Here is a 27,660-nt window from a genome sequence, read left to right as displayed (position 1 = left end):
GGCCTTGGCATCCAGTGTCCTCAGAGCCTGTGTCATGTCAGGTTTGATCTTCATGAAATCATTTCTCATCACTGGCCCTCAGCCCGATCCTCATTCAGGTAACAACTCCTGAGGCCTTTATCATGCTCCTGGAGGGTGACCTGGGTAACCCCTTAACTTTCCTGAGCCTTAATTTCTCCATCTGAACACGAGCAGTTTTGCCAAAAAAAAAAAAAAAAATCTCTAAAGCTTCTCCAATTCTAAGACTGGACTCCTGCATGAACGGGAAGTTCTGCTCTTCCTTGCGGGGGGCTGCGGCCGTGTCCGGAACTCAGCAGGCTTGCCAGGCCTCGCCCATCAGAGGTGACAGAGAAAGGGAAATCGGCAAGTGACCAGTTTGGGGCACTTGGGCGAAGGCTTCACAACAGGGACTGTTATGAATGCCCGTATGTACCTGAGTGACCATGGCTGAAGCACAGGTTAGAGAGGTGGGGAAAGAGGAAGAGGCTGAAGGAGCGGAAAAGCAGCTGAGGGACACGGCACCTTCACGGGACCAGTTCCTTCTAGGGGCGCGTTTCGTTTCTCTAACGTCTGTGAAGGAGCCGGGTGGCAGGGCCCGAGGTGCTGCTTCCGAGGCGTGGCATTTCCTAGTTAATTTAATCTACCGAAGTCATTGAAACGAGTGCCTGTAGTCGTCTCTCTGTTGGTTGGTTGCTCTCCCCGCAGAAAACAGAGGCTCGCATTTTTATTTGAAAATAAGATTTCACAGTGGTATTTGCACCTGCGTGGTCTACTTTTTAAGAGCATTACTAAATCTAATTCCAGCAGAACGTGAAGAGTGGCTGGGGTACCGACTTCCACCTGACAGAATGAGTCGATTGACAAATCCTCTCCCCTCAACATCAGCTAGAAAGCTAGAATAAGCAAAAAACCCATTTTAGCTCTCTAAGAATTGACCGAAAGCATACAACAAACCGAGAAGCGTTTATTTGTTCATGAAAACTGCAGGGCTCTGGGTAGGCGCGCAGGAGTCTGTGGCATTCTCGCCTAAGGTTGCTTCCAGTCCCTCCTCCCCAGCTCTGTCTGTGATATTTTAACCAGAGCCGGGCAGGCGGTGAAAACCAGCAGCCTGTTGGTGCTTCCAGAATATTCCATTTGGAGTATTTCCAGTTAAAGTGGCCATGTCAGTAGTAAATGAACAAGGAGAGCCAGTAGCTCCACTGCCTGGAGTTCACAGTCCTCTTTGGGGCAATGGACCAGTGGTCTGGCTGGGGACATACTCGGTAGGTCTGAGAGGTGAGAGGGCCATCAGGGGCTTGATAGTCTCCTTGTATCCCAGACTGACCTTAGTCTGTGTGCACGAGCAGCAGAGATGGAGGGTGCCGAAGACATCCACACATCTCTGGCCAGCAGAGCTTGTGTGTACACGCAGAGGAGATATCAGAGAGCTGGCAGAAAGTAAGGGTCAGGGCAGACATGAAAACCGCCTGAAATTTGAATGTGCTCCCCAGCCCCACACACAGCCATAAGCAGAGAGAAGAAGTCTTTCTGGCTCAAGGTGTGTGAGCAAAACTTCCGACTTGTCTTTGCTGGAGCACTAAGCTATGCAGATATGAGGGTGACCCCTAGGAAAGCAGGTTTAAAACAAAGACAAGGAAAAAAAGTAGGTGAAGACCTCAGCAGTGTACCTTATATTGGGAGACAGATTTTATAGACTTAGGCCAGGAAAATTACTGAACAAGCAAAACAATACCAATGATGATGCCCTGGGAGGAAGTCAGAATTCTGAGTTGCTACCATATATTATGTAAAGTGTTCATTATTCAACAACAAATTAGAGGCATTCAGAGAAACAAGAAAGTGTGATTTATGCACAAGTAAAAGCAGTCAATAGAAACTATGTCTGAGTGTCCTCAGATCTACAACTTAGCAGAAAAAGACTGCAGTGCAGCTATTTAAATATGTTCAGACATAGAGAGGAAACCACGTGTAAAGAATTCACGGGAAGGCTCAATGAATACACAATCTCAACAAAGAGATAGAAATGATTTTTAAAAAGAGAACCAAATAGAAAATCTGGAGTTGAAAAGTATAACTGCAATGAAATGACAAATTCTCTAGAGGTAACTCAATAATAGATTTGAGATGGCAGAAGGAAAAATAAGTAAGCCAGGAGGTAGACCAAAATAAATTATTCAATCTAAAGAACAAAGATTTTTTTTTTTTTTTTTATTGAAGAAATATAAACAGAGGCTTAGAGACCTGTGGGACAACATCAAGTACAGCCATGTATTTATAATAAGAATTCCATGTCCTGGCCAGTTTGGGTGAGTGGTTAGAGCATCAGCCCGTGTACCAAAGAGTCGTGGGTTTGATTCTGGTCAAGGGCACGTACCTTGGTTGCAGTCCGGTCCCCGGCCCTGGTCAGGTCATGCAGGAGGCAGCCAGTCGATGTGTCTCTTTCACGTCGATGTTTCTCTCTTTCTCTCTCTCCCCCTCTCACTCTATCTGAAGAGAAAAGGAAAAAATATCCTCAGGTGAGGATTAAAAAGAAAAAAGAATTCCAGAAGAAGAGGAAAGAAGGACAGAAAAAAAAATAGGGTTAATGGATGACTTCTCATTAAAAACAATGGAGGATGACACATTCGAAATGCTGAAAGAAAAATCTCCAACCAGGAATTCTATATACAGCAAAAATGTGAATGAGAAATAAAGACTCTCCCAATTAAAGACTGAGAGCTTTGTTGCTAGCAGTCACATCAATAATCACATTAAGTGTAAATAGACTGAATACGCCACTCAACGGTCAGAGATTGTTATTGGATAAAAAAGCTTGCAAGACCCAACTATATGCTGTCTACAAGAGATACGCCTTAGATTCAAAGACACAAATAGGCTGAAAGCAAAAGGATGGAAAAACGTAACCATGCAAACAGGGGCTAAAAGAGAGCTAGTTGGAGTGACTTTATTAAAATCAGACACACTAGACTTTATGGTGGGAAATATTACTGGAGAAAAACAGGGACACTTCATAGTGATAGAAGGGTTAATACATTAGGGAGATAGAATGGTTATAAATGTATACATACCTAACATAGTAGCCCAAATGATATGAAGCAAAAAGTGACAGAATAGAAAGGAGAAGCAATAATAGTTGAAGATTCCAGTACTGTGGGAATACAGACTGGTGTAGCCACTGTGGAAAACAGTATGGAGCTTACTCCAAAAATTAAAAATGGAGCTGCCTTTTGATCCAGCGATCCCACTTCTGGGAATATATCCTAAGAATCCTGAGACACTAAACAGAAAGAATATATGCACCCCTAGGTTCATAGCAGCATTATTTATAATAGTCAAGATCTGGAAACAGCCCAAGTGCCCATCAGCAGATGAGTGGATAAAAAAAGCTGTGGTACATTTACACAATGGAATACTCCATGGTGTAAAAAAAGAAGGAACTCTTACCATCTGTGACATCATGGATGGACCTGGAGATTATTGTGCTAAGTGAAATAAGCCAGTCAGAGAAAGACAAATATCATATGATCTCACTTATATGTGGAACAAAATAAATGGATGAACAAAATAGAATCAGAGACATGGAAACATGGAACAGACTGCTGTCAGAGGGGAAGGGAGTGGGTACTGGATGAGAGAAGGTGAAGAGATGAACCAAAGAACATGTATACATAACCCATAGACGCAGACAACTATGATGTAATGGCCAGGGAAGGGGTTTGGGAACTGGGTGGAGGTGGGCAAAGGCGAAAATGGGGACATCTGTAATATGTCAACAATAAAAATAAGGTTAAACAAAGTTGATAGAACAATGAGGTAGAAAAGCAAGGTTATAGAAGGGTACAGATGATTTGAACAACACTATCAACCAACTTGACATAACCACCACTCCTATGATGCTGTGCCCACCGACTACAGAATACATGTTCTTCTCAAGCACACGTGGCCCATTTTCCGAGATAGATGTTATGCTGGGTCATAAAACAAGTCTCAAATTTTAAAAGATTAGGTATCTTCTCTGACCACAAGCAAAATTAAATTAGAAATTTACAACAGAAAAAAATATCTAGAAAAACTCATTTATCTGGAAATAACATTCTAAATGGCCTGTGAAGCAAAGAAGAAATCACAGGAGAAATTTAAAATATTTTGAAAATGAAAACAAAAACATAACATATCAAAATTTATAAGATGCATCTAAAGTATTGCTTAAAGGGAAATTTATAGCTGTAAACACCCATCTTAGAAAAGAAAAAAAAGTCTCAAATCAGTAACCTAAGCTTCCACATTAAGAAACTAGAAAAAGAGCCCTGGCCAGTTTGGCTCAGCGGTTAGAGCGTCGGCCTGCGGTCTGGAGAGACCCGGGTTCGGTTCCCGCTAAGGGCACGTACCTCGGTTACAGTTTGTCCCCGGCCCTGGTTGGTCGTGCGGGTGGCAGCCACTCGATGTGTCCCTTCACGTCGATGTTTCTCTCTCTCTCTCCCTTCCTCTCCCTCCCTCCCACTCTATCTGTACAAAAAATGGAAAAATATCCTTGGGTGAGTATAAAAAAAAAAAAAAAAAAAAAGAAACTAGAAAAAGAAAAGCAAATCAAACCCAAAGTGAGCAGAAGGAAGGATATGATAAAGTTGAGTGTGGAAATTAATGAAATAGAAAACAGAAAAACAATGTTGGTTCTTTGAAAACATCAACAAAATTGACAAACCTCTAGCTAACCTGACTAAGAAAATAAGAAAAAAGATATAAATTATCAAAATTAGAAATGAGAAGGGATAGCATTATTGATCCTATAGAAACTAAAAGCATTATATATTATTCATTTTATGAATAACTTTACCCCCCAAAATTAGACAATTTAGTTGAAATGGGCAAATTCCCAGAACAACACAAATTAGAAATATTAACTCAAGAGTAAATGGAAAAGCTGAATACACTCATAACAAGTAAATAAGTATAACTAGTAATTAAAAATCTTTTCAAAAAGAAAAGCTCAGGTCCTGTTGACTTTATTGAATTCTATCACATATTTAAAGAAGAAATATTTTTTTTTCACTAATTCTTCTAGAAAGTAGTGGAAGAGGGAATAGCTCCTAATTTATTCTGTAAGGTGAATTACTCTGATACTAATGATAGACCAATATCCCTCGTGAACATAGATCTTTAACAAAATATTAGCAAACCGAATTTGGTAACATACAGAAGGTAACATACACCACGATCAACTGAGATTTATCCCAGGAATGCAAAGTTAGTTTAACATATGTAAATTAATGTAATACATTATATGAATAAAATAAAAGACAAAAATACATGATCATGTCAGTAAGTACAGAAAAACCACTTGACAAAATTCAACATCTATTCATGATAAAAACTCTCAACAAACTAATCACAGAAGGGAACCTCCGCAACCCTTCAAAGGGCATCTGTGAAAAGTCTATGGCTAAATTATACTTCATGGTGAAACTGAATACTTTCCCCCTAAGATTGGGAGCAACACAAACATCTTCACTCTTACCACTTTATTCAACCTTGTTCTGAAGGTTTTAGGTAGTGCAATAAAGAAAAAAAAAACCAGTCTGTATTCACAGATGACCTTATCCTACATGTAGCAAACCCTAAGGAATCTATAAAAAACACTAATTGAACTAATCAACAATCTATCAGTGTCTCAGGACGCAAGATCATTGTACAAAAATTAATTGTAAAAGTTTTATATATCGGTTATGAACAGTCATGTTCATAAAAATGAAATTAAGAAAACAGTTCCATTCACAATAGCATCAAAAAGAAAAAATAATACTTAGGAATTTAACAAAGAAGTGCAGGATTTATACACTGAAAACTACGAAATCTTTCTGAGACAAATTAAAGATCTCAATCAATGTAGAGACTACATTGTTGAGGTGGAAATTCTTCCTAAATTGATCAATAGATTTAATGCAGTCCCCATCAAAATTCCTATAGGATTCTTCATACGAATTCATAAACTGATCCTGAAATTTATTAGCCAAAACAATTTTGAAAAAGAAAAACCAAGTTGGGAGACTTAAAATGTCACAATTTGAAAACTCACTATAAAGCTAGAATAATGAAGAAGACACCGTGATATTGGCATTGTGAGGATAGGCATTTATGATCTATTGATTTCGATAAAGATGCCAAGGCAATTCAGTGGGAAAGGATTTTCTTTTGAACAAATGGTGCTGGAATAGTCAGATATCCATAGGCCAAAACAAAACAAAAACATACTTAGATCCTTGCTTCACGTTGTTAACTCCAAATGGCTCATAGAGCTAAATGTAAGAACTAAAATCATACCACCCTTAGAAGAAAACAGGAAGAATCTTAAACAGAATTCTCAGATTTGACAACAAAAGCATGAGCCATAAAATAATTGATAAATTCAACTTAATTTTTCTTAATAGAAAAATTAAGATGTTTTGCATTTCAAAAGACACCATTAAGAAAATGGAAAGATAAACCACAGCCTAGGCAAAAATATTTGCCAGTCATATATCTGATAAAGGACTTGTGTCCAGAATATATAAAGAATTTTTGCTCTGACTGGTTTGGCTCAGCAATTAGAGCATCGGGCTGCGGACCAGAGAGTCCCGGGTTTGGTTCCTGCTAAGGGCATGTACCTTGGTTGCAGTTTGTCCCCGGCCCCGGTTGGGGTTGTGTGGGTGGCAGCCAGTTGATGTGTCTCTCTCACATCAATGTTTCTCTCCCTCTCTCCCTCCCACTCTTTCTGAAGATAAATGCAAAAATGTCCTCAGGTGAGGATAAAAAAAAAAGAATTCTTATACTTCAGTGAGACTACATACAACCTAATTTAAGACTTCAGTAGGCCCCAGTCGCTGAACTGCTGCCTAGGACTCTGCAACCTCTCCCTTGAGCCCTCTCTGTGCCCCACCCCCACCCCTGCAGCCTTCCAAAGCCTTTACTGAGGCAGGTAAAGGTGATGATCTGCTTCCTGCTGGCTCTGAGGATTATATTCAGATAAGAATTCAGTGGAGAAATGGCAAGAAGACCCTTACTACTGTCCAAGAGAAACTAGCGGAGGAGTTTAAGACGAAATCTGCCTGCAATGGTACTATAATTGAGTAGCCAAAACATGGAAAAGCAGGTCAGCTACAGGGTGACTGGCGTAAGAACCTATGCCAGTTCCTTGTAGAGATTGAACTGGCTAAGGACACCAGCTGAAGGTTCATAGGTTTTTAGTGCTTTTGGCTCACTGAAGCTTAAGTGAGGATTTCCTTGCAATGAGTAGAATTTCCCTTCTTTCCCTTGTCACAAGTTTAAAAACCTCACAGCTTGTATAATGTAACCATTTGGGGTCTGCTTTTAACTTGGATGAGTGTAACTTCTTTATGCAATGAACTGAAAAGAGCCATAAAACAAAACTTAATAGACATTTCACTAAAGAAGATATATGTATGAATGGTTAAGTCTGTGAAAAGAAACTCAACATCATTAGTCATTAGGGAAATGCAAATTATAACCATGATGAAATACCACTACACACTCATAGGGTGGCTATAACTTTTAAAAAATAGACCAAAAAAAAGTGTTAGTGAAATGTGGAGAAACTGGAACCTTCATAAATTACTGGTGGGAAGGTAAAATGATATAGCCACTTTGGAAAATTGTTTAGTAGTTTCTTAAAAGGTTAAGCATAAATGTACTGTACAACCCAGAAATACTATCCCTAGGAATTTACCCAAGAGAAATGAAAACATATGTCACAAAAGACTTAAGCATGAATGCTTATTGTATTCATAATAGCCCAAAACTGGAAACAATCTAAATGTCCATCAACTAGTGAATGTATAAGCAAGAACATTGTATGTATATACAATGGGATACTATTCAGCAATACAGAGGAATGGACTGTTAATACATTGCTACAACATGGATGAATCTCAAAAACATTATGCTAAGTGAAAGAAGCCAGTTGCAAAAGAACTCATATAGTATAATTCTATTTATGTGAAATTTCCAGAAAGTGCAAATTTGTAGAGACGGAAAGTGTACTGATGGTTCCTTGGAGCAGAGACTGACTACACATGGGTAATGGAAGTGTTCCAAAACTGGGTTGTAGTGATGGTTGTACCATCATGCAAATTAATTTATCAAATTTGTTCATTAAAAAAAAATCATTCAAGCCGAGCCGGTGTGGCTCAGTGGTTGAGCATCAACCCATGCACCAAGAGGTTGCTGGTTCGATTCCCGGTCAGGGCACATGCCAGGGTTGTGGGCTCGATCCCCAGTGGGGGACATGCAGGAGGTGGCTGATCGATATTTTCTCACATCGATGTTTCTATTTCTTTCTCACTCTCCCTTCCTCTCTCTCTCTAAAAATCAATAAAAATATATTTTAAAAAAAGAATCATTTAAGTTTACATTACAGTGGGTGAGTTTTATGACAAGTCACTCGTCCCTGGAAGCTGTAAAGTAGTAGTGCTCAAATCTTGTCCCTTTAAAATTAGGAAGGACATTTTTCCTGTGTGTATGGCTTTGCCTATTTGGCCACTAGTTTCATGAGTCTCCTTTTTATTTATCATATTTTTCTTTTCTTCTTAATCTCTGAGGGAGGTTTATTTACCTTCACTGTAGTTAATTCAAAAAGTAGGATTTTTAATCCTTCTTAAGTGTGAAGGATTGGATAAGGTGAGCCATTAAGGATTCCTTTAGCGTCAGTGTATGAAGCAATCTCCCCCCACCTTTTCCTCTTCTATTTAAAAATAAACTCTGTTATCCTCAATGGCATAATATCTACCCATTCTTTGGACCACCTGCATATCAAAAGTGTTGACATTTGAAGTACAACGTAATTGTACTTAGCAATACAGCATTGCCCCATGATGTCACTGTGACTCTACTGGGTGCCAGCACACTCGGAAAGTGACTCAGAAGGGTGCTGCGTTGGCCCCAGAGGAGATGCTGTGAAAAGTCATAGATACACAGGCAGGGAGGCCTTTCAGAAGGGGGCGGGGTCCTTCCTTGCTCCGAAAGCATCCATTCTCTGCCTTCTCCATGGAGTTGTCACGTCAACGTCACCATTTCCAAGCATCACATCCGCTCCTCTCTGTTCCTCACCTTTCTCAGTGTTTCTCGGTCTCAGAATGCTTGAGAAGGGGAAAAATGCCTTCTAAGTCACTGTGTATTGTTATCACTATTATCATTGTTTTTCTCTCTGGGAATTTGAGTGACATTCTAAGAAGCTAAAAATAACAATATTTAGCAAACTTTTAAAAATTCCTCCCTTCATTTTGGTCAAGTCAGCCATATGAAATCTAACTGCATCTTCATAAAATCTTGGCATCCCTTCCCATTTGTGATACAAAGCATTCATGCAGGAATGTGATTGAATTTAAGAGAAAAGCAATGAAATGTGCAGACATATAAGGAAGATACGGTATGAGTTTATTTTTCTGCTAGTGGTTTTTTTTCCAGCAGATTTAAGTTCTCATGAGAATTCTTCCAGGATTGAGTAGTGTCTTGTCTCATGCTTCAAAATGATAGCCGTTCTCCACATCCACTGGGAAGGCATCTGAGGCCCGAGTGAGGAGACGCATCCCCAAGCAGCAGCACTGGCCCACGAGACTCTCAGTATCTGCTCCCCATTTCAAAGCGCTCTCCCTAAGAAGACAGCTTTCTTCCTTTAAGCTAATGCTTTAGTTTCTGCCACCATTTCATACCCTGAAGGCAATGGTAGACCAGAAAAACAACTCTTAGTCTGTTCTTTCTAGACCTTTGGAAAATAATTTTCTGTAGCTTGCCTAGGATGTGTCTCCTGATTGGTTTAGTTTGTTTTCTGACGGTGAGAGTTTCATCCTTTAAGGCCGGGGCCAGGGTGGCCGTCCTCTCTGGCCGTGTATGCTCTGGTTCTCAGGGTCTACCGACAGTGAATGAACGCTGAAATGTTGCCCCTAGGAGCCTCCCCGGCCCCCAGGCCAGGCCCTTCTCTGACACCGTGTCATAACTTACTGCCTGCCTGAGCAGCTGTGCATTCGGCGGGATTTTTAAGGTATACAAAATCTGTACAGTTTTGGTGGCGCTGAAAGTGTCTTTGAATGGCCTTTTTTTTGGACATGGTTCTGCCAATCAGTCAACATCTATTAGGAAATATTTTGGAGTATCTGAATGTTGTGGTGTGGAGGAATGCATTCGTGTAGGTGTAATGTTTGCCTAAGGCACCTTCTCACCCAGAGGGGAAGTCAGAGTGACAAGGTGAGGCCATTCGAGGACATTGCCGAGCAAGGGAGCGCTCTGTGAGTTGAGGCGGCAGAGTGGCTGAACCCACCCCTCTCTGCGCTGGCTGCCTGGGAAAGGTGGAAGAAAAGAAACAGGGCCGAGTGGCAGGGCCCCCAAGGCAGGATGTGCAGGTGGGGAACCAGGAGGAAATAAATTTGACTAGAGGAGGAGAGTGTGGAGAAATAGAGGAAAATTGGGCACAGAGAGTCAGGTTACAAGAAGCCCTAAAAGCCATGCCACAGAGACCATTGTGACCTTCTGATGGAGACTGGCTAAAGGTGAAGCTTTAAGCAGGTTAAAATGTGATGGTGCTTAAAACAGATTGGAAATGAGTTCCAAGCATTTAGATGGGAGGTGAACCAAGGTAGTGATGGTGAGGGTAAAGATGAACGGTCAACTTTGACTTGACAGATTGAAGAAAAACAAGTTTTAAGCACACAATTTATCATATAATTAATGTGATAAAAGAGTTAGGCAACAAAGACTCATCATGTCAGGACATTTTAGAACAGGGAGTGGGTAATGAGAGTTTCCGTTCAGGGAGTGAGGGATAGAAATCACAAATGGCTCCAAGGTTTGTAGCTGAGACACAGGAAATTCATGGCTGTACAGACAGGGTGGGGGCGATTGTGAAAGAACATCTTTGAGGAAGAAAGCTGGTGAAATCTATTTTCAGACAATGGTGAAAAAGACATCTAAAGGGAGCTGTTCTGTGTTGGAAACATGGGGTGGAATGTAGGTGGGAGCTCAGCATTTTGCATGTCCTTCGCCTACAGAGAGATGGATCGAAATCAAGAGAATGAATAAATAGATGAGCTCACTGGGAGAGCGAAAGCATTTAGGGCGAGCAGAGCAGGTGCCTAGGACTTAGCTGGTGGCCAATAATGAGGAAAGAGGCGTAGTAGCCAAGAGGTAAAAGAAGGAACCAGGAAAGTTCAGTGTGGAAAAGTCTGAGGAATAGTTTTAAGGAGGAAAGCAAATGCCACCAAGAGGGCAGAGAGATCCAGATAGAGGAGACCAGAGCCAGGGCATTGCTAGCCTTTGAGGAACGAGTTTTCGTAACAGGGCAGGGACGGGAGTGGGGCAGATGGGTCATAAATACTGAAGAATACATGAGAAGTGGGTAGAAGATCGTGATTGGTGGTGGGCAGGGGGATGGCCAGAGCTACTGAAGATAATGTCTTTTCTAGGAACAGAAGGACTTGGGCATGCTTGAAATTAGAAAAGAAGACACTCAGAGATTTAAAGATGCTAAAGAATGAGGGGAAACTGGGAGCACGTGTTTCAGTAGGAGGTGGTAGAAGTGTGGGGGGCTAGCTTTAGAGAAAATGGAAAGCCTTTGTCCTGAACCTCAGCAGAAGGGCAATGATAGACAGGAGGGAGGCTTTTCCATGAGGCACTTGGTAGGGGGACTGGGATTTTAGGGAAAAGGGAAAGGAAAGGAAAGAGCACTTACTGTTTGGCTTTGATTCACTGAACCCTTCTAGTCCTCGGCTGTTTTATCTCTAAAGCAAGGAGACTGGACTGGAAGATGTCTTAAGATATCTAAAGGATGTGATGGTTCTCATAAGCTCCAACAGTGTCAACTGTATCTGATATTTAATACTAAATGCTGATGGCAGTTATGTTCAATTGTAGGATTATATATAATGATGATCTGCTGGGAGCCTTATCATTGCTTATCAGTGCTGACTGATTAAGCAACTTACCAGATTTAAAGTGTTTAATAGGACCCATCAGAGTCAAGTAGGAAATCACTAAGCAACCTGACCTTCCATCTCTATTACCACATTCCACCTCCCCTCCTGGAAGAGTATGTGTGGATGCTACATGCAGTTAATTGAATGTTCGCCCCTGCTTTTATTTAGAATTTGGACAGTCAGAACTCATGCTTCAGGCATGCTGCGTAGGATAGAGTGCTGCTCACACAGTCCGGGTGGAAGATGGGGAAGCCTTCTGAGACGTGGTCCCATGCGAGTCTTCATGCCTGCAGAGTGTGGTGGGTGCAGAGTGGAGTTAGGAGTCAAAGAACAAGGAGTAAAATACTACAAAATTAGAATGTTTTAAAACTTGGACTCCTGAACGTTTGGAGATAAAAGCAGAGCATATGAGATAACGTATGTGAAGATAGCTGGGGAGCGACCGAGGACAGTGCAAACACAGAGCATTCTGTAGAGTCATGTAAACTAGGACTCGACCTAGCTTCGAGTCCCATGTCTGCCACTTTCTAGTTCGTGCTTTGCTTCTCATTTGTAAACAAATATATTAATAATATCTATCTTACTGAGAGGGTTGAATCATATTTAGACAGCCCTTGAACAGTGAGCACTAGTGGTTGGCAGGCCCTGCTTGGCTCCGTCAGCCACTAGTTTAACTCCTTCACCAAGTTAACCAGTGATGTCCTGAGTCTGAGTTGACCGTTGCACTTACTGGTCCTAGGAGTGAAGTTAGTTGTGGCCTGCCTACTTGAGACACTGCTCAGAATCCAACGTGCATGAGAACAAGGCCTCTCACAGCTCTTTTAACCAGACCTTGTCTAACAAAAGAGGAAATTGATGCACCATTCACAATGTTTTGAACCCTTATAAAGAGTCATTGATTCAGAGCAGTTGCTGTGCCTGTGAAAAAGTGTGTTTGATGGTTTCCAGGGAGACCACCCGGCTGGCTGTTCTGCCATCACTAGCCTTAATTATACACTGGGATTGCCAGGGAGCCTTCACAGCTGTCTCCATAACAACACCCCCTTGTATAGTAACATGACCACTGTCCTGAACTGTGTTTCCCATATAGGAGTTTCTCTTAAAAGAGTTGAGAAGATTCTGCCGGTAAATTTCAACCTCTGACTTATCCTTAGGAAGAACTCTTAACTGGATAGGAATTTTTATGAGTTGTGACTGCGTACATCTCAGGCTCTCGTGCCAGCTCTCTGGAAGACGGCCTAATGTCTTTCTTTTTTTCAGGACATTTTTTTCAGGCTATTGCCAAGATATTGAACTAAGGAGTCTTGGCTATGCCAGTTTGCTAGATAAAATTAAGCCTATTTAAGTGATCATTGTCAATAGATACTGTTAGGGTTTGATGTTTGGAATTTTTAAATGTCTCTAAGACCATTGGTAAAATTCTTGCTGTTTCTGGTTAGAGCATCAGCCCGCAGACCAATGAAAAAACAGAAGGAAGAAGCAGCAGCAGCTTCGTGTCTTTTTAATGTGGAATCACACAGATCACAACTTCTACATAACATAATTTCTTACTTTACACCTGATTTTTTAGATATATTGGTAGGGTGCTCACTTTGGCAGCACATATACTAGATATATTTGTAAAGAAATTCCAAAGCTTAACATTGAATTGTACCTTGATCTTCTGAGGAGGTGACAAGTAAACAAATGTGTCAGGTTCTGGAATTAGACTGCTTAGGTTCAATTTCTGGCGCATGGTTGCGTGTGTCCCCCTCCACCCCCAGCAAACACACACAGAAGAGACTACTGAAAAGTCCTGGACGTACTGTTACAAGCCCATCATGTTTGCTCTTACCAGGCCAAGTCTGTGCTGAGCAGTGTTAGTTCTCATCTTCCTTCTACTTCCTACTGTTACTGTTATTATTTTTCTTATTTCATTGAGATATTATTGATCTATAACATCATATGAGTTTAAAGTGTATAACATAATGATTTGATATTTGTGAATATGGTGAAATGGTCACCACAATAAGTTTAGTTAACATCCATTGCCTTATATAGTTCCAAAAAAATATGCAGTGCTTCAGAGATTTGGTTGTCACCTTTCACAGGGGTCATGCTAATCTTCTTGGGATCATTCTAGTTTTAGTATATGTGCTGCCGAAGTGAGCACAGTGGCTTCTTTTCCTTTATTATTATTATTCATTGCTAGTATTTTTTAATTCTCACCTGAGGATATTTTTCTGTTTATCTTCAGATAGAGTGGGAGGAGAGGAGAGAGAGAGAAACATTGATGTGAGAGGGATATATCAACTGGTTGCCTCCCGCACGACCCTGACCAGAACTGGGGATGAACCACAACTGAGGTACGTGCCCTCGACTGGAATCGAACCCACAACTCATTGCTCCGCGGGCCGATGCTCTAACCATGGAGCAAAATTGGCCAGGGCTTTTTTTCTTTATTATTTTCATCATCATCATTCTCACTGTCATCATCACCATCTGTTGGGTGTGGAGAAACTGTTGCTGTCTTTCTGGTTGGTAAAAGTTAACCACAAAAGAGGAGTCTACTCCTCTTCAGTTCACCATTTGTCTTTCGTTCCATCTTCTCAGCTTCATAAATATCCTCACCCTTTTTTCCTGTTCCATTTAAAATCTCATTTGAATATATAACCTTCTGTGTAGCAGTTTAATATTCCTTTTACTTTCTTCCTTCCGTTGTAACTCAGCACCTTCATGTGTTCTGGGATGGTCTGATGAAAATGAATTATTAAACCTAGGGAGGCTATGCCGTAATATAACTTTTATGTTGAAAGAGCATGCTTAAAAAATCTAATTATGGCTGTTTCCTAATTAAATCATTTTTCTTTTTCACAGTCTCAGCAGCTGTGGCAATGAGAGTCATTTTTCATGGAAAATTAAAACCCAGAGGCAGCAGCATAATTTCCTTTACAGGATCTCACTGGGCAATAATAACAGCGTGTCGATGTCTTTCCATGACATCACTGTTGAAGCAACAGGAACATGAAGTGGCAAGTTAGGGAGTCGCTGTTATTGTCGAGCTGTATGGAAACAGTCAACAGAAGCTGGTTATCTGGGAATTATTCGTTTATGAACAAGGTTTTCCCAGAGGGAGCATGTGAGGGAAAATATAGTTTTGGATAAAAGAAAAAAAAATTAAATTCCATTTCCTATTGTCCAAATAATTCATGGGGAAGTGAGGGATGTTGATGGACATTTTGCTATTTTTGGATAAGGTTGTTTTTCTGGTTTCCGATTATGAACGCTTAATTTTTTCTGGGCTATTTTTAGTGCCATTGATCATCACAATGTTCTGTGCTGCAAAAATATGTTAACAATTCTGGGTTTCACAACTTTTGACCTGAATGAATTTGCTTTAGTTTACTTATTGAGGAAATACTTTGAATTTCTGTAAATTTCCTGACTGCAAGGTTTTTTATGGGTGCTGTTATTATCCAAGATAATTTAAAATACCTAAAATTAAAGTGTTTTGTCGTAACCTAAAGTCCAATTAATTGGGAAAGTTTTACAAGGTCTCCTTTGGGGGATGAATTGATGTGTACTTGGTTCATTGTAGGGTAGTATCAAATAAGTGAATGCTAAGCAAATGCTTAAATATGCCGCCGGTCTAGTTTTATACACCTTTGCAGGTTTGTGCCTCATATCAGGAATGGAGAGAGGGGGAATTCTGCATGTATCTCTCGAAGGATCTTCAGTTGCCCCCAACAAGGTTCTTTTCTTTAATTGCGCCATTTTTGAGATCCCTTTTCCTGATAAAGACCCTCTGTCTGTCTCCCTAGAACGGAGTTCCCTGAGGTGTGGCCAGACACCAGCTAATCAGCCAAGAGCTCTTCAGGCCCTGTACATGCCCAAAGCCAAGGCCACACCACGGGCAGAGCTGAGTGCCTGTATCATGAGAGAATGAGCTGCCATAGTCAGAGCTAATAAAGTGAACAGTTCTTGGGAAATCTGAATGAGCAGACTTTTATGACTTGAAAGCTACGTTTTGACACATAATCGAAAGGAATAACATGGATCTGAAAACTTGGTAGATATTTACTAGGTGTGAGAGTTTGATCTTGCTGGCCTGATACCCCACTGGATCCCTCCCCGCTCTCGTTCTCCGGCTTTCTCACCCAAAGTGTAATTCAAGTGTGAATGGTCATTTGCTCATTTTTGACTGTGCAACATTTCTCTCTTACAAAAAGTAGTCCAAACTTGCTTTTCCCCCTCTTACTTCTACATTGGCCCTTTGAACTGACCCAGTTGTTTTGTTTCTGTTTTTTTTTTTTTTTTCAATCCTCACCCAAGGATATGTTTTTATTGATTTTAGAGCAAGGACTGGAGAGGGAGAGAGAGAGAGAAAGAAACATCCATGTGAGAAGCATCAATTGGTTGCCTCCCATATGCACCTCGACCAGGGATCGAACCTGCAACCTGGGTATGTGCCCCGACCTGGAATCGAACCTAAGATCTTTCTGTGTACAGGATGAGTCTCCAACCAGCTGAGCCACATGGCCAGGGCCCCAGTCTTTCTTTAGGTTAAGTTTTCTGATGTTTTGTGTCTATGCTTGTGGACTGCATCTGACTGTAAGGCCAGGCAGTTAAGTCTAAACGGGTTGTACTTGTTTATATGACTCCAAAGTAGCCGTCATTTAGCCAAATATATGGCAAGGCAGTTTTTTCAGCCAACAGTGCACTGCCTGGAACCATGTAACCACAATTAGCTGTTAAATTGGGTTTGTAATTTCATTTGATTGTTTCCTTGCCTTTGTGTGGGGTGCTGCGGGGCGGTTTTCTGGGGAGCAGGCTGTCCTCGGTTACATTTCCTCATCTGTCTCTGTCGCGTGACCCCGGAGGGCGGGGCTCAGGGAAGCTGGCCCACATTCGCATCTGCTCCAGGAAGAATTCCAGCTCAGTGTCTTTCTTGCCTCACTTTAAGCCATGAGTCCCTACCTGGGGCTTTGTGTGTTTTCTGCATAAATTTCTGGGCATGTCCTTATGTTTGGCCTGGAAGATGGTAGGTGATTATTAAGATTTGATAAGTAAAATGCCCATCATTTTCTTTCACTTCCAAGTCAGGAGATTTTCTCCTCGGAAGAAGATTTCACTTTTATGGAAAGAGCCGTTACCCTACCAATGTAGGCCTTTTGTAAAAGCAAAGGAGCAGAAAGTGAACTTTTAGAAAGTGGGGCTACTGTTCGCCTTGTGCCATTTTGGCTTCTGAAAGATTTCCTAGGAGCACTTTACTTTCAGATATCAGGGGAACAGTATTTAATAAAAAGGGAGAGAGAAGTATCAGCCCTAAAGCTTGTTGAGTGAGTCTTCAGTAGGGAAATGCAATTTTCAGTATGTCCTAGGTGCAGATTTTATGGCTAAAATCAAGAGACTCGCAATACCAAGTGTTGGTGAGGGCGTGGAATAACATTTCTGGTTTAGAAACACTAAAGCTAAATAAGGTCTGTGTTAGGACTGAGCAGTCCCACTCCGCACATGCCCCAGAGAAACGGAGACATGTCCACAACAGGCATGTCCAGTGTTAGGGAATCAGGTAGAGGTGAGGGTTGCATAACTTTTGAATACACTAAAAACTATGGAATTGTCGCTTTAACTGGGTATGTGCATTTGAAATAACAGTAAGACTGTTATTTTTTAAAAAGACATATTCAAGAATATACATAGTAGTTTTATTCATAATAGCCCCAAACTGAAAGAAATAGTCCACATGTCACTCCAGGAGAAATAAATTGTGATTGCTCCATGCAATAGAATACCACACCACAGTTTAAAAAAGCATGCAGCCCAGCCGGTGTGGCTCAGTGGTTGAGCGTCGACCATGCTCCAGGAGGTCGCCAGTTCAATTCCTGGTCAGGGCACATGCCCAGGTTGTGCCTGGTCAGGGCCAAATCCCCAGTGAGGGGCATGCAGGAGGCAGCCGATCGATGTTCTCTCTCGATGTTTCTATCTCTCCCTCTCCCTTCCTCTCTCTCAGGTGGTTCGGGATGGGGGAATACTGATTGGGAAGGAGCGTGAGGGGAGCCTTGAGAGATACCAGAAAGTTCGGTATCTCTGTCTAGTGGTGGTTACATGGGTGTTTACAGATGTAAACATTCAGTGAGCTGTACACTTAAGATTCAAGCTCTTTGTGCACTTTGCTATGCTCTACTTCCATTTAAAAAAATCTGACGTGGGTGCCGGAACGGTGCCATCCTCAGAGAGCACAGCCCGCAGCTCCAGCCTCCTCTCCTGTCAGCACAGGAAGGCCCAGCTGCGGGGCGCAGCAGCTCTGCAGCAGACCCCTCCTGCCTCTGGCTTTGACATTGTCTTTGTGCTGCAGATGCTCTGGGGTGTCGCTCCCTGGGGAAGGGACGAACACACTGCTGGTGTCTTGCTATTGTGGACAGTGGCTACCAGTTCTCTTGAATGTCATGGTTGGAGAGGGTTTCTAATAAATGTTCAGCTCAGTGCCAAGGTAAAGAAAGTGAGCTCAGGCTTCCTGGTAGCACTGCAGAAGTATGTACTGTTCCGCGCATGCTCCACAGGTGAGGCCCATGCGCTGGCGGGTACCCTTTTCCTTTAGGGGCTGAACTAATTGAGGAGAACGGCAGACCCGCCAGGCTGTGGCCTCGCGGTCTGATCCAGCGAACGCTCTGCTCATCACTGGGCAGCCTCTGCGCCTGGCCCGGAGCCTCCCCGGTGGACCTCGGGCCTGCTGTGCTGCTTCGCCTGCCTCGTGCTTCTCCGGCTCCGCTTGGCCTGTGGCTCTGGAGCTGGAAGTTGGTCGGTTTGAACGTGCTTCCAAGTTGGGACTCCCTTGTCCCAGCATGTTGGGATGTGTGTGTTAACGGGTACTGTGGGCAGCGGTGGTGAGGAGAGGAGCCATGATGGTATCGGATTTATGTAGGGGTGCAGGAAGGGGTCGGACTCCTGACGGGCTAGAGGTGGTGACCGCTCCAGGCAGGCTGCAGACTAACTCATGCTGTGTCGTCAGGCTGTTTGCTCCTGCTGTAGAAGGAGGGCACGGGGCATCCTTAGCCAGCCTTGTGCAGGGAGGGCACCTTCCTGTTCCCTGGCAAACAGAAACCCTGCCCGGCTTTCTCATGCGATTGGCAAAACATAATAGGATATTTACTCCACAGAGAGCAGCTCATTAACCAGTCCGATTTTGGATTCAGACCTACTTGACACTCACTGAATACCTGAAATGATAGACGTAAGAGTGGTCACAGCTAACATTGCACGCTCCCAATGGGCCAGGCTGTGCAGTTGGTACTTAGACACACATTTCTTACTCGGTTCTCGTCACAGTCTTGTGTGGCCCAAACTGTGTGCTTCTCACCCCTTCAGACAAGAGGAAACAGCTGGTACGTAACTTGTCTCAGCCAGAACAAAGGAGCTCGCTCTTGAACCTAGGTCTTGATAGACTGGCTTGCGGAGGGTCTCCTTTGCAGTGTGGGTGACATTTGAGAGACTGAGTCTGAGTGTGGTTGTAATGAGTGTTCCCTCCCAGGGAAGGCTCTCTTAATTGGACTCCCCTACCCGCTGTTACAGTTTTCCTTAATGAGTAACCGCACAATGTAGAAAACACCTCCAGGAAACTGGGAGGCTGGTGGAGGCTAATGGGAAACAGATTAAAGTGAAGGAGCTCAACCTGCCACCTGGGCAGAGCAGACCCACACTGTCAGGATGTGTCTGAGGAACACCCACGGCCAACCGTCAGCCGGGCCTGGCTGGGCCGTGGGAATGTGAACGGCATGGTTCCTCGGTTAAGTCTTGACTTTTCTGGTAGGTGTTTAACTGTAGGATGTGTTCTCCGCTATTGAAGCAAATAACTTTTTCTTTAATTTGTAACTTTAATGTTGGTCTATGACTTCAATGTTGATCCCCTAGAAAGAAACCTTAGAAACCATTTCGTCTAACCCCCTTCACTTAAAAAATATTTAAAGGCTTATTATAGAAAATGTAGCGAGCTAAGTTAAATGGAAAAAAAAAAAAAAAAAGCTATGTGATCTCACCACTGTGGATATTTTGAAGTATTCTTTGGGACTTTTCTCTGTATACATGTAACTGGGTTGGTTTGTCTGTTTTCACAGAAATGGGGTCATTCTCTGCCAGTTGGTTTTTATGTACAGTACTGGGGATATTTCCCCCTGGGGGTGGGTGAGGAAACTGAGGCCCAGAGAGGTGAAGGACGCACAGCTGCGCAGTCGGAGCTTTCTTGGCCTGAGGTCTGAGACCTGTGAGTCCAGGGCACCAGGCGTATCCGCGGCACAGGGGTTAGCACATGTCTGACATGGGACAGGCCTTGATAAGGGAAGAAGGGTGGAAAGAAACGGGCTCCCATAGCTAAGGCCTCTTTCTACCCTCCCCTGGCTTCTTGCCTGTGCTGCCCAGGAGTTTTTTTGTTTTTGTTTTTTTATCCTCACCCGAGGACATTTTTCCATTTTTTGTTCAGGTAGAGTGGGAGGGAGAGAGAGGAACAGAGAGAGAGAGAGAAACATCGACGTGAAAGGGACACATCGAGTGGCTGCCACCCGCACAACCGATCAGGGCCGGGGACAAACTGCAACCAAGGTACGCACCCCCAGCGGGAACCGAACCCGGGTCTCTCAGGACCGCAGGCCGACGCTCTAACCGCTGAGCCAAACCGGCCAGGGCCAGGAGTTTGTTTTCAAAGCCTCCTGGCTCCCTTCTCAGCCCCGCCTCCACAGCCTCAGTGATTTCCACGCAGTGAACTCAGAAGTCTCCAGTGCTAAGTTTGCAGAAAAGTCTGTGTCTTCCCTGGGGCAGCTGTAGAATGGCTACAATACACACATTCTAGCAGTTAAGATCCTGGTTGTAGGGAGGATCCCATTCCCCCAATTTCATAAACAGGCCACAAAGTCCCAGAGGGCCTTGGCAGGTTCCGGTGGTGGTTGAGGGACAGGCCACGGTTTCATACGCAGTTCATAGAGCTCTTGGCCAAGATACTGAGCAAACCAGAGTTAATTCAGTGCACTTTCATGGTGACGCTTGTGATCTCTATACCCAGACTGTGAGTTCCTGGCGCCACAGGTTGACCCAGCCTCACGTTCTGAGAAGGTCAACAGATGGCAGATGGTGGCCGTGCTCTTTCTAGATCCCAGGAGTCCTTTGCTCTATCCTGTACCTGGGGAAGTCAGCATAAAGGCTAGCCACTCATTTGTATTTTTGCATTTAACTAGGTATGGAATTGATATTTCTTGGCTGACACTGAAAAAGAGAAGACATACTGAACATCTGTATGAACTTCAAGATTAAAGGGACAGGGGCTTTGCAGTGTCTTCATTGGGACAGATGAATGAACACCCCCTTTTCTAACCACTTTCTCTGGGTCACAACTTTTTCACATAAGAGAGGAGACAGTCACATATGTCCCAAAACTGAATCCATCAGTGAAATCTTCCCTCCTTGTGTCTTGAGAGTGCGTTTCTGGGAACCTCAGGGAGGATTCCCCCCTCTGTGTTTCGCACATGCTCTTCTTTGCCTAGGTATGTGCCTTTGTCTGGACGAGGAGAGGCTCCTGACCTCTCTGCTGGGCCCCACTGGCCAGTGGGGTCCGGCAGACATTTGCTGAACACTTGTAGGTTCTGGGTCTGCAGAGCACTGGGGACACAGTAGTGATTCAGACGGTCACAGCCCTGTGCCTGTGGCACTTACAGATGTGTCGTCGTCATGGCGCCCCATAGAGAGTCTGTGTGTGGGAGAGCCTCCCCCGCCCCAGCTCCCTGAGACCTCTCACTGTTTACTCTTGTGCTGTTTGGGCCTCTAGTGGCCAGCACTGAGCCATGGTGCTACCCTTCCCCCTCCGGCCTGGCTGCATGTACACTGGCCGGGTCTCACTCTGGAGGGCTAATTCTGAGTTTTAAAAAACAAATTTGGTTGACAAAGCTGTGGAGAGAGCTGGCAATCTGTTTCTTACTGGTGGAAATGCCAGTTGTCTCAACCCAATGGAGGCCTGCTTGGCAGTACTCACTAGACTTACTGATGTGTGTGCCTTTGCCCCAACACGTCCACTGGTGAGACCTTACCCTTTACATATGCTTCCACCAGTCTGAAGTGGCATCTGTGTAGTGTAGCATGATGTATAGGGGCAAAAGACAGGACAGTCCCTGTTTATCAGTAGGGACTGGGTCCATCTGGCCAATGGAATACTGTAAAAAACCATATGGGCCCTGGCTGGTTTGGCTTAGCAGTTAGAGCATCGGCCTGCGGTCCAGAGAGACCCGGGTTCGGTTCCCGCTAAGGGCACGTACCTCGGTTGCAGTTTGTCCCCGGCCTTGGTTGGGTGGTGCGGGAGGCAGCCACTCGATGTGTCCCTTTCATGTCAATGTTTCTCTCTCTCTCTCTTTCTCTCTGTCTCTCTCTCTCTCTCTCTTCCTCTCTCTCCTTCCCACTCTATCTGAACAAAAAAATGGAAAAATGTCCTCGGGTGAGGATAAAAAACAAACAAACCATATCAATGGTGCTTCCTATGTACAGCCAGGGCAAGATCTCTAAGACATATTACTAAGTGAAAAATGCGAAGAGTGAAGCTGTATATATAATATGCTAGCTTTTGTGTAGAAAGAAGAAAGAAAGAAAGAAAGAAAGAAAGAAAGAAAGAAAGAAAGAAAGAAAGAAAATATCTGTATTCATATTCACTTATATAAGCATAAGGAACTTTAATACTGAGAAACACGATGGCCTTTGGCAGGAAGTGAAAACTGAGCGGGTGGGGGACCAGGGCGCAGGGAGATGCTTCACTGTATATTTTTACAGTTTTCTATTTCAGAATCATGATTGCATTACCTATTTAAAAATGAAATTTGAAAAATAAAGTAAATTGGACTGCAATATACTTCCCCACAAATGTCATGAAAATAGTTATGCTTTTGCTTATACAGAGCTTCAACCTGGATATGAGCGTTTTGAACCACAGAGAGTTGATTGATTGCAAGACACCTGCATCTGAAGAAAGAGGATAGAAGTAGCAATGAGGTGGGTTTCACAAGAGGAGAGAGAACAGGGTCCCAGGCAAGGTGACCTGAGTTTGAATGGAGGTCACCTTGGAGACCACCAGGAGAGGGGGCTGGTACTGCCGTGGCATTGTTGGAAATACTGAGGGTTGTCTGGTCTACAGAGGACACTCAAGAGCACTTTTGAATGTGAGTTCTTCTGTGTTGGAGACCAAAGTCTGAGTCCTGTTGTCAAGTGGAGTAGATGCTTAGGAGATGACCAAATAGCCACCCAGGTGTGTTGCTGGTACCTTGACACAAGAGGGCAATCAGGAGATTCTTACTGTGTAATGAATAAACCGAGTTCTTTGGAGTACTATCAGGGAGTTCTGAAAAACATACTTATTGCCTTCAGAATCTTAGCATGTGCCACAGGCTTTACCATTTCTTTAGTGAAAAGTTGCCACCGATGAGCACTGTCTTCCTGTGGAGGGAGGTGTTTGATGGGCTCCTGGCTGCACCTGAAGGAGGGGAGGGCCCTCGGCAGCAGCCTGTGCGTAGGTTTTCTGGCTCCTTCATGGAAGCCAGGCAAAGACCACAATTCAGCTTTCTCTGTGTTTAACTCCCTAATTTTACAAGGCTGTGCCTTATAAATCGGAGAGACCAGACAACATGTTTCTTCCCTCCATGTCATTCCATGGGGTTTTGTAGCAGTTGACTGATTTATGAGTGAGCTGCTCTCTGCTTCCCTTGGAACATATATTGTCTACAACTATTTTTTCATTTTACATGTAGATGAGACTGATATTAAATGGCCTCTCCCAAGCAGACAGTTTGCCTGTTATCTTAGGGACACCGAGAATGTGACCCCTCATGTACCTTCCTGGCTTTGGCTGCTAGAAAGCACGCAGCCCCTCCCCACCATGCAGGGGGCAGACATCCCTGGCTTGCATTTGGGATAATAGCCTCATCTCTGCCTCCCTATTCTTGTTTTCCCTTTCCTTCATCTTTTTTTTTTATCTACTTGTAATTGATATATTATTTTCTGTAATGACTGTCTTTTTAAATTTTATTTTTAAATTACAGTTAATATTCATTATTATTTTGTATTAGTTACAGGTGTACAGCATAGTAGTTAGACAATCATGTACTTTACAAAGGGACCCTCCCAACATTTCCAATACCCACGTGGTACCACACATAGTTATCACAATATTATTGACTATATTCCCTATGTCGTATTTTACATCCCTGTGTAAAATAACTGTTAGGTAACTACCAATATGTACTTCCTAATCCCTTCACTTTTTTCACCCATCCCTCCAACCCTCTTCCCTCTGGCAACCATCAGTCTGTTCTCTGTCTATGAGTCTATTTCAATTTTGTTTGTTCCTTTATTTTGTTCTTTAGATTCCACATATAAGTTAAATCATATGGTATTTGTCTTTCTCTGACTGACTTATTTCACTTAGCATAACACCCTCTAGGTCTAACCATGTAAATGAAAAGATTTTATTCTTTTTTATGGCCAAGTAATTAATATATTATGCCACCGCTTTTTTATCCACTCATCTACTGATGGACACTTGTGTTGCTTACCTATCTTGGCTATTGTAAATAATGCTGCAATGAACATAGGGGTGCACATAGTCTTTTGTTGTTGTTGTTTTTAATCCTTACCCAAGGATATTTTTCCATTGATTTTCATATAGAGAGAGAGGGAGGGAGGGAGAGAGAGAGAGGAAGAGAAAGAGAGAGAGAGGAACACCAATGTGAGAGAGACACATCTGTTGGTTGCCTCCCCCACGACCCTGGCCAGGGTTGGGGATCAAATCTTAACTGAGGTATGTGCCCTTGATTAGAATTAAACCCACAGCTCTTTGATCAAACTGGCCAGGGCCACATATTCTTTTGAATTAGTGTTTTGGGTTTGTTTGGATCTATACCTAGAGGTAGAATTGTGGAGTCACAAGGCAGATCTATTTTTAAATATTTTTATTGATTTTTAGAGAGAGAGGAAAGGAGAGAGAGACAGACAGACAGACAGAGACAGAGACATGGATGTGAGAATACAACATCCATTGGCAGCCTCCTGCACACCTCCTACTGGGGATGGAGCCTGTAAGACAGGCATGTGCCCTGACCAGGAATCAAACCAGCAACCTTTGGTGCATAGGACAATGCCCAACCAACTGAGCCACACCAGCCAGGGCCATTTTTTAAATTTTTGATGACCCTTCATTCTACTTTCCACAGTGGCTGCATCAATCTGCATTCCTACCAACAGTGCCCGAGGGTTCCCTTTTCTCCTCATCCACGCCAACACTTGTTTTTTGTGGATTTATTGATGATAGCCATTCTGACAGGTGTGAGGTGACATTTCATTGTGGTTTTAATTTGCATTTCTCTGATGATCAGTGACACTGAACATCTTTTCATTGAAATGGCTATTTTTTAAAGCTTTTTGAGAATTCTCAATGGAACAAGTCAGGGAATGAATAAAATTGCCCCTTCAGTCTTCAAAAAAGATATGAGGTGAAAGAAGAAAATTCAGTCCCTAGGAAATACTTTATAGATGTTTCTTTTGTCTTATAGAGGAGGAAACAGAAATCCAGAGAGGGAATGGTTCTGCCTGAGGTTACTCTGAGTTTGTGGCCCAGCAAGGGGACGCCCAGGGCTCTCAGAGTGCTGGCCCACTGCTGGCCCACAGCCATGGACCAAGAACAGATGTGCATGAGATTGGGACAAGCTCTTTTGAAGGTCAAGTCTAGGATTACCTCTGGCATGCTGGTAAAACCACAAGCCCAGTTGTCCTGGGAACAGCTGTGCATTGTCTTAAAGAGAACAGAATTCTCTGTGGGATTTTTTTCAAAAACTTGCTAAGAAAAAGGTTTTTTTTTTTTTTCCAGCTATTGATTTTTTTTTTTTTTCTCTTTAAGTGTCCTTCAGCTTTACCAGTGGCCACTACTCACTTCACCCTTTGGGATTCAGTTAATACTAAATGGTTTAGAAATTGCTAAGCTTCTTAATGCTGTTCCTTTGGTATAGAAAGCCCTTCCCACCATCCCTCACTGGGTAATTTTTATTTTTACTTTTTAAAATATATTTTCATTGATTTTTTAGGGAGAGAGATAGAAACATCGATGTGAGAGAGAAACATCAATCAGCTGCCTCCTGCACATCCCCTACTGGGGATCGAGCCCGCAAACCAGGAATCCAACTGGGACCTCTCAGTCCATGTGACACTCAATCCCCTGAGCCACACTGGCTGGGCTCGCTGGGTAATTTCTATTTGTCTTTTCAGATTAGCACAGGCATCGGCTCTCTGTGGGGCTTCTTTCTATAACGTTTAGAGTATACCCATATCTTAGCACTTAGCATGTGATATTGAAGTTATTTGCTCAGTGATCCCTAGAATTGGCTAGTCCAGTGTAGGGATTCTGTGAGGCCAGGTTCTTGCCTTTCATTTTTGCCTCTCTGGTCCCTAGTGTGGTATTTAGTGAGCATAGTTTGGCCTCAGCTTCATTCTAGCAATAATTCAAAGCCCTTTTCCTTTTTTACTTCTAAGTCAGTTTCATTTCTGAGACAGTCATTGCTTTTTTTCTTTTTAAACTTTCATTTTTTAAACTCTCCAAAAGAGCAATGAATAATGTCTTAGCTTAGGCTGCTGTAACAAAATACCATCGACTCTGTGGCTTGAACAACAGACATTTATTTCTCACAGTTCTGGAGGCTGAAAGTCCAAGACCAGCGTGGCAGCAGAGTCGGTGTCTGGTGCGGACTCTTCACTCGGTTTGCAGATGGCTGCCCTCTAGCTGTGTTCTCACATGGAAGGGAGAGGGAGGGAGGGAAGCAGGGAGGCAGTAGAAAGACAGAGAGAGAGAGAGAGAGGCAGAGAGAGAGAGAGAGCGCGCGCGCGCGCAAGCACACGTGGAGCTCTGGTCTCTTCTTATAGGGATACTAATCCCATCATGAGGAACCCCACCCTCATCATCTCATCTAATCCTATTTAATTTCCAAAGGCCCCATCTCCAAATACCATCACACTAGAACTTAGGGTTTTAACATATGAATTGGGAAGGTTATGGGGGCACAATTCAGTCCATAGCAGAAGAGTTCACAGGTGACCTTTTGACATTTTGCAGTGAGCGCCAAGTTGTGTGACAAGTGCTAGAAAGTCCTTGTAGCTCGTGTAAGTCCCTCAAGTGGAACTGAACTGGTAGAGTGAGTCTTTCGCAAGCTCTGTACATTTCTAAGGCATTCGCACACTCTGGTCATGTTACACTGCATGTGACCAAACCTGGAGCCAGGATATCAGGAGCTTGACATCAGGAGCTCAATTCTCCCAATTGATGTAAATTCAGGAATTGCTGGGATTAAGGAAGGAGGCTGGTCAAAGGTGGCAAGAGGGTTTTTACTAAATGGGCACCTATCTTTGGACATTTCAAGGAGGTTTTTATGTATATCTTTTGGCAAATGTATTCTTTCACCTCCATTCTTGCTAAGTATAACAATAATTGAAGTTGTTGCTATATCAAAAGGAGATGAAAAAGTCCTCGTAGCCTTGGCATAAGTATAATTATGGTGCTTTTATTTAAAGCTCCTTTGAGCTTAAATTCATTTCATTTCTAAAAATAAACTACAGAGATTAGATCTACCCTTTGAGTGAATCAAAACAACTTAGAAAATAAAAATGCCTTAGCCACATGCCCTTCCTTTCCAGAAAGAGTACTGCTTAACTTGGGAGA

The 27,660-nt window shown here is 43.0% G+C and overlaps 1 protein-coding gene and 1 non-coding gene across 2 annotated transcripts in view; one reads left to right on the top strand and one right to left on the bottom strand.

Moving 5' to 3' along the window:
• Positions 1–27,660, top strand: part of TMEM241 (transmembrane protein 241) — a 119,873-nt gene that overhangs the window by 68,666 nt on the left and 23,547 nt on the right. The window lies entirely within an intron of this gene.
• On the bottom strand, positions 14,004–14,109 carry LOC118619422. The gene has a single exon (XR_004957200.1). It is a non-coding gene; the product is annotated as a U6 spliceosomal RNA (small nuclear RNA).

This window comes from Molossus molossus, unplaced genomic scaffold (genome assembly GCF_014108415.1).
Source record: "Molossus molossus isolate mMolMol1 unplaced genomic scaffold, mMolMol1.p scaffold_m16_p_6, whole genome shotgun sequence".
Taxonomy (NCBI): domain Eukaryota; kingdom Metazoa; phylum Chordata; class Mammalia; order Chiroptera; family Molossidae; genus Molossus; species Molossus molossus.
This window is presented reverse-complemented; position numbering and strand designations above follow the sequence as displayed.